Genomic DNA, 10,431 nt, shown 5'->3' with positions numbered 1-10,431 from the left:
ATTTTTTCATCCCAAAGTTATGCTAATCAGGTGGTTCCCAAAATCATTGTCCATGAAGCTAAATAAATTATTTGTTGTTTCTGTGGCAAATCTCAGAAATCCATTTAACTATGTAATATTTCCTAGAAATATTGACATTATGCTCTTCTTATTTACTCTCCAGATTCCTGTGGTGTTCATTAGTTTGGACTAACAAAATAAAAACAGATGGCATTGTAATAACCACCATCTCTTTATTGCAAAGCAGTTATTACAGATTTGTCTACAATCTCTTTATGAACTAGAGAAACTATTTATTTTCTTTGTCACATGACTTTTATAGTTTTACTTCAGGTGACTTCTAGTGAAATTCTTACCAAGGAACTACAATTCCATGTATATGTATATAGAAATGTTTGTGGCACAGTTATACTTTTAAAAGCAGAAATAAAATATAGCATCATTCTGTAGCCATTACCTTCCAAAGGCTGCCCTGAGTGTGACCAGAATGAATGCACCAAGCCAAATGTTACTGTCATATGCAGTATAAAAGGCTGCACACACACATGCAGGCTGTAGAAGCTTCTCTTGTACTCCCCAACAGATCAGTATCTACCTGGCTTCTGATATTAGTTGGCTTCCAACCAGCTAAAAGTATCAAGGACAATAAAACGTCCTTTTTTAGATATGTGGGGAGCTGGAGGAAAAGCAAGGGCAACTTTGGACCCCTGCTAAACCAGATGGGACAACTAACAACCGACGCCCAGGAAAAAGTCAACGTGCTAAATAAATACTTTGTGTCAGTGTTTCACCAATCCCAAGGGATGCCCCTGCCCATTATGGGATGGGAACACCTAAGTGAGGGAGATTCCTTACACTCAAGGCTCTGTCCCTGGGCCTATAATATTCAACATCTTCATTAATGATGTGGACATTTGTATCAGAAGTGGACTGGCCAAGTTTGCTGCTGACACCAAACTGTAGGGTAAAGCATCCACACCTGAGGACAGGAGGGTGATCCAGGCTGACCTTGACAGGCTCAGGAAATGGGCGGATGAGAACCTGATGGTGTTTAACACCAAAAAATGCAAGGTTCTCCACCTTGGTAAGAAAAACCTGCAGCATCCTTATAGGCTCACCTTCTTCACTCAAGGTACAAATCCACTTATTTTTAGTCTCATCCATTTCCCCAGACAGCCAGAGCTCCTGGGTATATACCCACACCTCTGTGCGGTAGGCATGAACAGCTGTATTCATGCAATCCCCTCTCTGGTCAGTTGGTCCTCTGGACCTGTTCTGTGTTTAATCACTGGTTCCCTCCCGCAAACCAATAAGAGACGATGCAGCTAGTACTCACTAGCACTACGGATGAAAGGGACTTGGGGGTCATGATTGACCATAAGATGAACATGAGCCTGCAATGAGATGCTGCGGCTAGTAAAGCGAGCAAAACTCTGGCTTGCACCCATAGATGCTTCTCAAGCATATCGCAGGACATCATTCTCCCATTGTACTCAGCTGTGGTGAGGCCGCAGCTAGAGTACTGAGTCCAGTTTTGGGCTTCACAATTCAAAAAGGATGTGGAGAAGCTTAAGAGGGTACAGAGGAGAGCCACACACGTGATCAGAGCTCAGGAAAGCAGACCTTATGAAGAGAGGCTGAGAGCCATGGGACTCTTCATCCTGGAAAAGCACAGGCTCAGGTGCGATCTGGTGGCCACATATAAGTTTATAACGGGTGCTCATCAGGACCTGGGGGAACATCTGTTCACCAGAGCACCCCAAGGGATGACAAGATGGTCACAAACTCCTCCATGACCATTTCAGGCTGGACATAAGGAAGAACTTCTTTACTGTTCGAACCCCCAAGGTCTGGAATAGACTGCTGCCAGAGGTGGTTCAAGCTCCTACTTTGAACACCTTCAAGAGACATTTGGATGTTTATCTTGCTGGGATCCTATGACCCCTCCTGACTTCCTGCCCCTTGGGCAGGGGGCTGGACTCAAAGATCTTCTGAGGTCCCTTCCAACCCTAATGTCTATGAAATTACTCTCTTTCCTTGCTCGCCCACCATGCCACTGATAGAAAAACAAATACAAAAAAGTTAAGCAGATTTTGGGGGGTGATACTTCCTAATTATGGTCCAGATAGTGACCAGGGGCTCCTTTACAGGGCTTCTCCACTCCCACACCCTTTCCTTACCACACCTGGGATGTTCCGGGATATGACCTCTTTGGGTCCCTTCTCCCCTTGATCCAGAAGATTCAACAGTAGAAACAGTACAGCTCTCTCCTTCCCTGACTTTTCACTGTCATCTTTAGAGGCACTCTGATTCTTTCTTCTTAGTCTCTCCCGGCTGTTCTCTCCACAGCCTATGCTTATTCCTGGCAGAGCAACCAGCTATCTTTACTTCAGTCAATCAGTGATGGTTGCTGGCCTTTAACTTCTGAGGGTGCCTGCATCTGTCAACCCTTACCAGCATTCATATCCACCCCCTTAATCACACTAAGTTTCTCAGGGTCTCTCTCACTCAGCGTGACCCTCAGGTGAGGGGAAACTTAACCTCAAGTCTCTTCATCTGACAAACGATCTTCTCTTTTCTTTTCTCCCCCCAGGAGAAGCACACTACGGTGTCGTCACTCACCCCATTGCAGCCCTTCCCCCATGCCGAAGACATCCACACCACTTCTTCACTTAAGGTACAAATCCACTTAATTTTAGTTTCATCCATTTCTGCAGACAGCCAGAGCTCCTGGGTATATATCCGCAACTCTGTGTGGCAGGCACGAACAGCTTTATTCATGCAATCCCTTCTCTGGGCAGTTTTGCCTCTGGACCTGTTCTGTGTTTAATTACTGGTTCCCACCCCCAAATTAATGAGACAGCACAGCTCACATGTGCTTTCCCACTGCAACCAGAGTAGAATAATGCTGGGAATACCTATGTTCCTGGCAGCACATGCCATCCCAGCCTTTTAAATGAGGGGTCAGGTACTGGTAATTTTTTTCTCCTCATCTTGGGTTGGGTGGTGCTTCTTTAATTGTAACTGGCACTGAGGAGAGTTCCCTGTTACATAGGCACATACACCAGGACTGGAAGAGGAGCCTAAGTGAAAACTGCACCAGGGGTGCACCAGGGGTGAAAATTGTTTTGTTTCAGAAAAGACAGAATAGCAGCATAAATAAATTAATCAGACAGCTCCTAGCATAGGAGTGGCCACCCTAATACAGATATTCAGGTAAAAGGCAAAACACAATCCCAAGAGGGAACTGTTGGAGACAATGAAACATCCCAATGCAACAGAAGCACAGTCAAGAATAGATGATGTAGCCAATGTAGTGCATACTCCAGAATAAATGGAATACCAGGGGGTTATGGGTACTGGGGAGCCCTCTGATCACCAGGGATGCTGGGTTTCTCTGTTTAAAAGTTACACATGCTCTGATTAAAAAAAAAACAAACCTCAAATTATCTGAGTGAAAAACCCAACAGGCTTGTTCTTCCATGATTAAAACAAAACATGACTATATATATATATGTATATATATATAGGTATCAGTTGAACACAATGTTTTATTGATATATTTACAATTTTAAAGTAATTTGGAAGCCTACCTGTGCCTTAATTACTATAATATAATAATTTCTAAGTACTGATAAATATTGGTGTTTGGTTTTGGGTTTTTTATCATGGAAAATCAGAGCTCCCCCTGTCCCCTTTGCTCACCAGGACACAGGTCCAGTTGCAGCTGCACACCTCCACCCCTCCCCACCCCCGCTTTCTGGTGCTGAGCAGCCCTGATATGCTAGTGCTTTGCCATGCCACTGCCTCTCACACTCCCCACCCCCAGCCCTCCAGCCCCACTGGTGTCCCTCACTCCCCATGCACAACCCCCTAGCCAGCTGGTGCCCCTCACTCCCCACTCACAGCCCTCCACTTCCCCCATCCCTTCTAGAGGGGGCCTCTAGCTTCCAGGGCTACAGGGCCAGGGACCCAGGTCCACATCCCCCAGCAGCCCCCAGCAGTGCCTGAGCCCTGGCTGCCACCCATGGGAGGCAGTGATTGCTGCAGCAGAGTGGAGCACACAGGCTGGCTCCACCTCCCCCATGGGTGGCATGACTGGAGAAGAGTCTATGGGGGTGTGGGGATGTGATGCCTGTTCCAGGCTCAGGGTTCCCTGCCCTGCTGCTATCCGCCTGAAGCCACCAAGGCCCAGCAGGTGGGACCCAGCTTGTCAAGCCAGTGGGGCGGGAAGGCTTGGAGCTGTCACCAGGAGCCCCGCACCACCATAGCAAGGTATCTCCTGCAGTAAGGGTGGTGGCATAGGGTTGTGCACCCTGCTGCTGCTTGGTGGATTGGAGGCACCTTGCCAAGGTTGTATAGGGCTCTTGGTGGTGCTGTTTTAAGTTTCATCTGGTGGGCCATGGAGACTCCGGGGGGGAGAGCAGCAGGGCAGGGAGCCCCAAGCCTGCAGTGGGCATCCCACCCTTACCACATGCACAAATCTGGGGGGCATATACCCTCTTTTCCCATCCAGGAATGCACACAGTGGTGGGGAGCCAGCCTCCTCCTCCCCCCCTCCCCACCATCACCACCTCCTGGACAAACCACACATGGCTCCATTCCATTCCCCATCTGGGCCCTGTGGCCATGCATTCTGGCCCCAGGCCCCAAACCCCATGTACCACCCCGGCTGGACAGCAGCCACAGTCCTGCCCAACTCCCTCCCTCACTATGGGAGCCTCATTACCCCCACAAAAACTTACCTGTGGCAAGCTGCTTTTAAGCTGCCTGACTGCCCTGTGCATGTGTATGCTCTCACATGCGCATGGTGCCCCCGGCCTGATCACCCTCCTCCTGCTCCCCCCAGATACTTGCATGGTGGAACTCTGCCAGCTTTCAAAAGGAAATCTACTGTGTCCTGCATTTTTCTCCTTAAAAAGAGAAAATCCAGGTTTTTCTCCTTAAAATGAGAAAATCCATATTTTACCAATTTTTTTCATTGTAAATGGAAAACTGAATCCCTTCTGGATGCTTATGTTCACTCTCCTCCCTTCTGTTTCTGCTTGTTTTTCTTTCATTTCATTATAGATTAGATATGTAGCACTGCCTTCTAGAAGGAGGTGTATAACAAAGTTGCTTGTTAACCTGCCTATTGCTTATTTCAGCAAGAGACACAAGATTTCTATATATGAGCAGGGAGGCTGCTCCGATGTGCTGTATAAATGCCCACAGTGTCTGCATCTAACTATAGATTAGATACATTACACTGAGACTGTACAGGTAACTCTTGCCATTCACGGGGGATATGTTCCCCCGTGAATGGTGAAATCTGCCAATAAGCCACTGCATTCACGAACGCCATCTGCGTTTATGAACTCCATGCCCCTGGTGGTTGTGGGCGGGGCATAGCTGCTCTGGCAACAGCGGGAACCCAGTGGCGGTGATGAGAGCCCGGCAGCAGCAGCGGGAGCCCAGCAGTGGCAAGTGCAGAGCTCTGGAGGAGCTCTTTTAAGTGTATTACTATGCGAGGTCAGCATTTGAGAATATTTGAAAATGAGAATGCCGAGCCCACAAATAATGAGGGTTTCCTGTATAACATTCTCTCCTGTGTCACTCACTGATAAGTACTAAACAAAACTGCCATGGGTACACATCATTTTATGGACACCATTGCCTTTGTGATGGGTCATTGAGGAAGTGAATTGTCACTTTGGTAAACAGATGTGTCATTTGACTATCCTGGTTTTCACGCTGTTCAAAACAGGAGTAGCACAGCCATTTACACATGTATCCCTTTCAATCTGCATTGCTTCTCCTCCCTGTAGGTGGAGAGAGAGAGCACAAGGCCCAACCATCTTGTCCCTTGAATGACCCCAAATTACCATACTCATTCAGATCTAAGAAAAACCTGAATTGAAAATGATGCCCAAATAATTTGATGCTATATCTGAAAAAAACCCACATATATTTAATGCAAAAATCTAGAACTCTTGGTTCAGAAATGATACCTTTTATTAGACCAACTAGGAAATTGCAAAAAACATCTTTTTCTGCTATGTAAAAAAACATATTTTTTGAGATACGGCACCTAATTCTTGGAGGGTTATCTTACATTCTTCTCCCTCCACTGCTACAGCAAGGAAATCAGTGGTTGCAAGGGGTGCGGGGGGGAGGCTGAGGGGGGTCAGGCAACCCCTTTGCCCTCTGCCCCCCCGTTCTTCCCCCTACAGTATTCTGCCCTTCACCACCTGCACCCCTTTCCCCTAGCTCCCCACAGCTTCTGCCTTCCCCCCACCCACCACCCACAATCTCTGCCCCTTTCCCCTTCCCCCCACAGTTTCTGCCTCTTCCTTGTCCCGCTCTTACTGTCAAATGCTGTTCAGACTCTGTTCCTTCCCCAGTCATGTGATCTGTGCCCAGGAGGGAAACCAGCCCCAGCTGAAGTGGGGAGAGGAGAGCGGGGTGGGGAGCTGAAGGTGCAGAAGTCAAGTAGAGTGAGGGGTAGGTGTCTCCTGTGGGTTTGACTCTGGCCCCAACCCAGGCTTAGGGTCAGAGTCAGAGCCACAGCAGCTGAATGCCCCCTCCACTCCCTGCTTTGTATGTGAATCCCCCATGTAGATTAAGGGGAAGAAACTCATAGTAGATTTGAGTAAATACTGTAAATCCTAGATGATGCCAAAATGATGACCCAGGGAAAAGGTGGTAGCACCTTTTATCTCACGTGCTCCATAGGCACTTAAAGGAGAACAGTGGGCTTGTACATGTGTATAAACCTCCAAGCAAAAATCTTTCTTTCAAGAGAAAACTTATGTAACAGATCTCAGCAAGCTTGCACGGCTCTTCTTGTGAGGTAAAGTAGGAGAGAGGAAGAATTGAATCTGTGTTGCTTATCTATTATTGAACAGGTTACCCAGAATACGATCCTAACTGAACAGACAGGAAGGTTCAAAACACCATAGATACACAAAAACACTTGAGAGAATAGTGCCCCTAGGATGTATCGTCAAAATTGACAAACAAGTAATAAACTAATATCCACAGCAGGTATTCCTGTCAAGCAAGGTCTTAATTTTTAAAGTCTACATGACTTATTTGAGGCACTGAATTCAAACAAAGGAAGTTCTTATAGTTACATTAATGAATATTTGCTTTCCAGAGAGCACTAGTTTTATCTGCACACTGGCAGGTAGGGAAAGTATAATAGCTACCATGCTGACCTCATAATGATGTTTGTTCCCTTACCATACTAAACAGCCATTTTCAAAAGTAGCACCATCTTTTCAGTACACTGCTTCTCTAAACTTGTGGCAAGAGAAATAATGTTTTAGCACTGCAGGCCATAAAACATTGGCTACAGAAAAGCATAGTAGTTATCAACCAAAACTGCTCTAGAAATTGATAAACACAGATTCACAAAAGAACTAAGTTAGGGTTTCTTTTTCCTCCACATGCTTTGGGTATATATTCATAACAGCAGGCAATTTACCTCACACAACCATGCTAAAAAATATACATGAAAAGCTACCTTCAAAACTTCCATAAACTGGGTACTATAAGATAGCTAGAAAGAGCTTTACTAATGCAGAATATGTACTCCTCTGTCTCTTCAACTCTTGTAATGTGTGCATTGTGTAATGTAATGCATTGTGCATGCTGAAAATGTGATATGAGTATGTGACAGAAGGGGAGCAAATTTGTAGAGGCCTGCTGACTGACCATGGATTACAAATCCCAGAGGCACCTGGAAGCAGGAAGAGGAAGTGACAAGAAACCCTGCAGAGCCCTGTTGCTGGACTGCAAATCCCAGAAAACCTTGGGGGCAGGAGGAAGAGGAGGCAACCTCTGAGTCCTGGCTGGCTACCTTGCTAGGTTGCCTGGGGGCGATGATGCCTGCTGTGAGATGATCTGAAGGAGAGGGAAGCCTGTACACCAGGGGTGTCCAACCTTTTTGGATGTGGGGCAAGATCATGAACGTTTTATCACCCAGTGGGCCAGCGAGCCATATTCAAAGACCTCACCGGAAGTGGTATCACATCGGGAAGTGATGTCACGTGACCTTTGACACCAATGAAGTTGCAGGAAATGACAATGAAATGGGTCTGGAAATGTGGTTTAAAATCCAAAATAAAAACAATATAAAAGCAAGAATGAAATAATACCAAACACTTGACTAAAATAAACACTTTCGCTTCTACTCACTTCTCAATGAATGAAAGAGCATAATGCAAGTTGACAGATCAAATGTCGAAAAGAGATCAGCCAGAGTGGAAACTAATCAAAGCAACAAAATATGGGCATTTTTGAGAATAATCTTCAAGAAGATTGACTTTTATTGAATTAATAACTAGTTATGACTAAAGGTTACATAATGAAACCCTGGTTTTAAATGTTGACCATAGTTTAAATAGCAACATCAGAAGGGCTTGTCAGCGTCATCCAGTCTTAAAATAAATTGCCCTTTTCTACACAGAGATTGATGGAAGCATGAAACTTGACTGCTAGGGAAGCCCATCTGAAGATATGTGCTCCCTTCACACCTCCCTACTCATTCCTACAGGTGTTCCTAATACCCCCTCTTCCCACCCCCACACAAATGCTCCCTATACCCTTCCCTACATGCACCCCCTATTCATCCCTACACCCACTTCCAGCCCCCCCACATCACTATGAGCCCCCCCCACACATATCCTCCTTGTTGACCCTTTCACCCCAATACTGCCCTCACATACAGACCCCTGCACCTACACCCAACACACATACAGGCAACACTCACCCACCAAATTGTCAAGGGACCTGCATGCAGCCTCTCACCCTCATAAGATTCCAGTGATTCAATTGCTGGCAGCCTGATTTTGAGCAAAGCACATCTAGTGTAGTCCTCACAGTGCACCAGACCAACAGCTCCCACTTTTAATAAGGGCTGGGGCATTAGGATCCCCAGTTGTGGCTGGACATAGAGTGCTTCTGGGCTCGGCTCCTCCTGCCTCCTGCCCAGCCTGGCTCCAGCAACTGCGTGCCCCGCAGCCCCGGCCTGGCCCCAAGGGGCCCCAGCTCTGCGCGGGATCTTACCCATGCCTCCATCCACCACGCATGCAGGCAGGGTGTGGGCCATGCTGCAACTCCCCTGGCCATGTGCCGGGGGCAAGGGGCAGAGCCAGAGAAGAAGCTGCACATGCTGTCCCCAGCTTGTCTAATCAGCTGTAGCTGGGGCAGCCCTGCACCGTGCAGCCCTCGGGGCAGTGGTGGCAGGACCTGGCTCACTGATGAGCCCAGCCCCGTGGGGGTAAGCAGCTCCCCTCCCCTCACTGCCAGCTGGGGCCTGCAGGCCAGCCCTCCCCTGCCTGCCTCACCTTGCCTCGCTGCTGCCTCACTGCCACCACCACGGCTCCACACTCCGCAGTGGTGGTGGCGCTGCGGGCCAGATAAAATGGTTTGGCGGGCTGAATGGTGACCCGTGGGACATATGTTGGACAAACCTGCTCTACACAGCATAGATGAGCCACAGACTGACTGCACGTGATCCCTTACCTACAGACCTGCACAGAGCAACTCTGAATTAAAGGCTGGTTCTTGGGAACACTGAGGTGGGCAGGCGACCTTATGTGCTGAATGTATGTACCCCAGCGGTACTGATCACTACCTGTTTATTTTCCCTTTAAGTGTATGTTGTTATACTTTGGATGCCTATGTACTTGTATTTGTTCCTTCCCATTGGCCTGTGACCCTAACCCCTAGGATACTCAATATAAAGTAAATCCCTCACTGGCTGTAGTGATTGCACCTTATACTGTAAGGGGTTTGTAACACTCCCTTTCCTCAAGGAACAATGTCCCTTACCTTGCCTTCCCTTCCCTTCCCTTCGCTTCTCTTCCCTTCTCTGTGATATCACATTACTGTTTTGTTTCTTGTTATCATTTAACCTTGTAGTGATACCTAGGAGGTAAAATCATAGACTGGGGCCTCATTGTGATAGCAGGTATACAAATCCAAAAGGCAGTCCCTGATGCAAAGAGCTTACAGTCTAAGTGAAAGAGGAGAAACAACAGATGGATAAGACAGATGGAAGAGTATGAGGAACAATGAGATTATATTTCTCAAGACAGATGGCAGTATCAGCACATGGTAATGATTCTTTTTCAGATATTTTTTGTCATGATCTGTGCTGCCATAAACAATGAGCAACTTCTTAAAATATAGCACACATGAATCTTCATCCATCGTTCATGCCTAGCCTCTTGGAGCTAAAAAAAGTTCATGATATTCCTCCTACTCACTTCAACTGGTGATGCTAGAATTTAAGTTGCTATTCAAGTTCACTATGTACTTTGTGATGTCTCTCCCCACAAAGGCCTGAGAAGGAACAGAAAAAAACTAGGTAGTCTGGTACTGTTTTTATTGTATCTGTGCTACCTCTCCATCTCCCCTTCTCAGGGTACATAGTGAATGACG

At 46.9% G+C, this 10,431-nt stretch overlaps 1 long non-coding RNA gene across 1 annotated transcript; it reads left to right on the top strand.

Annotated features, from left to right (window-relative positions):
• The first annotated feature begins 2,596 nt into the window (after nt 1-2,596).
• LOC132250160 (uncharacterized) lies at nt 2,597-9,744 on the top strand. Its single transcript, XR_009461774.1, has 2 exons — nt 2,597-2,677; nt 7,718-9,744. It is a non-coding gene; the product is annotated as an uncharacterized LOC132250160 (long non-coding RNA).
• The last annotated feature ends 687 nt before the right edge of the window (nt 9,745-10,431 follow it).

The sequence above is a fragment of the Alligator mississippiensis genome, chromosome 1 (assembly GCF_030867095.1).
Source record: "Alligator mississippiensis isolate rAllMis1 chromosome 1, rAllMis1, whole genome shotgun sequence".
NCBI lineage: Eukaryota > Metazoa > Chordata > Crocodylia > Alligatoridae > Alligator > Alligator mississippiensis.
This window is presented reverse-complemented; position numbering and strand designations above follow the sequence as displayed.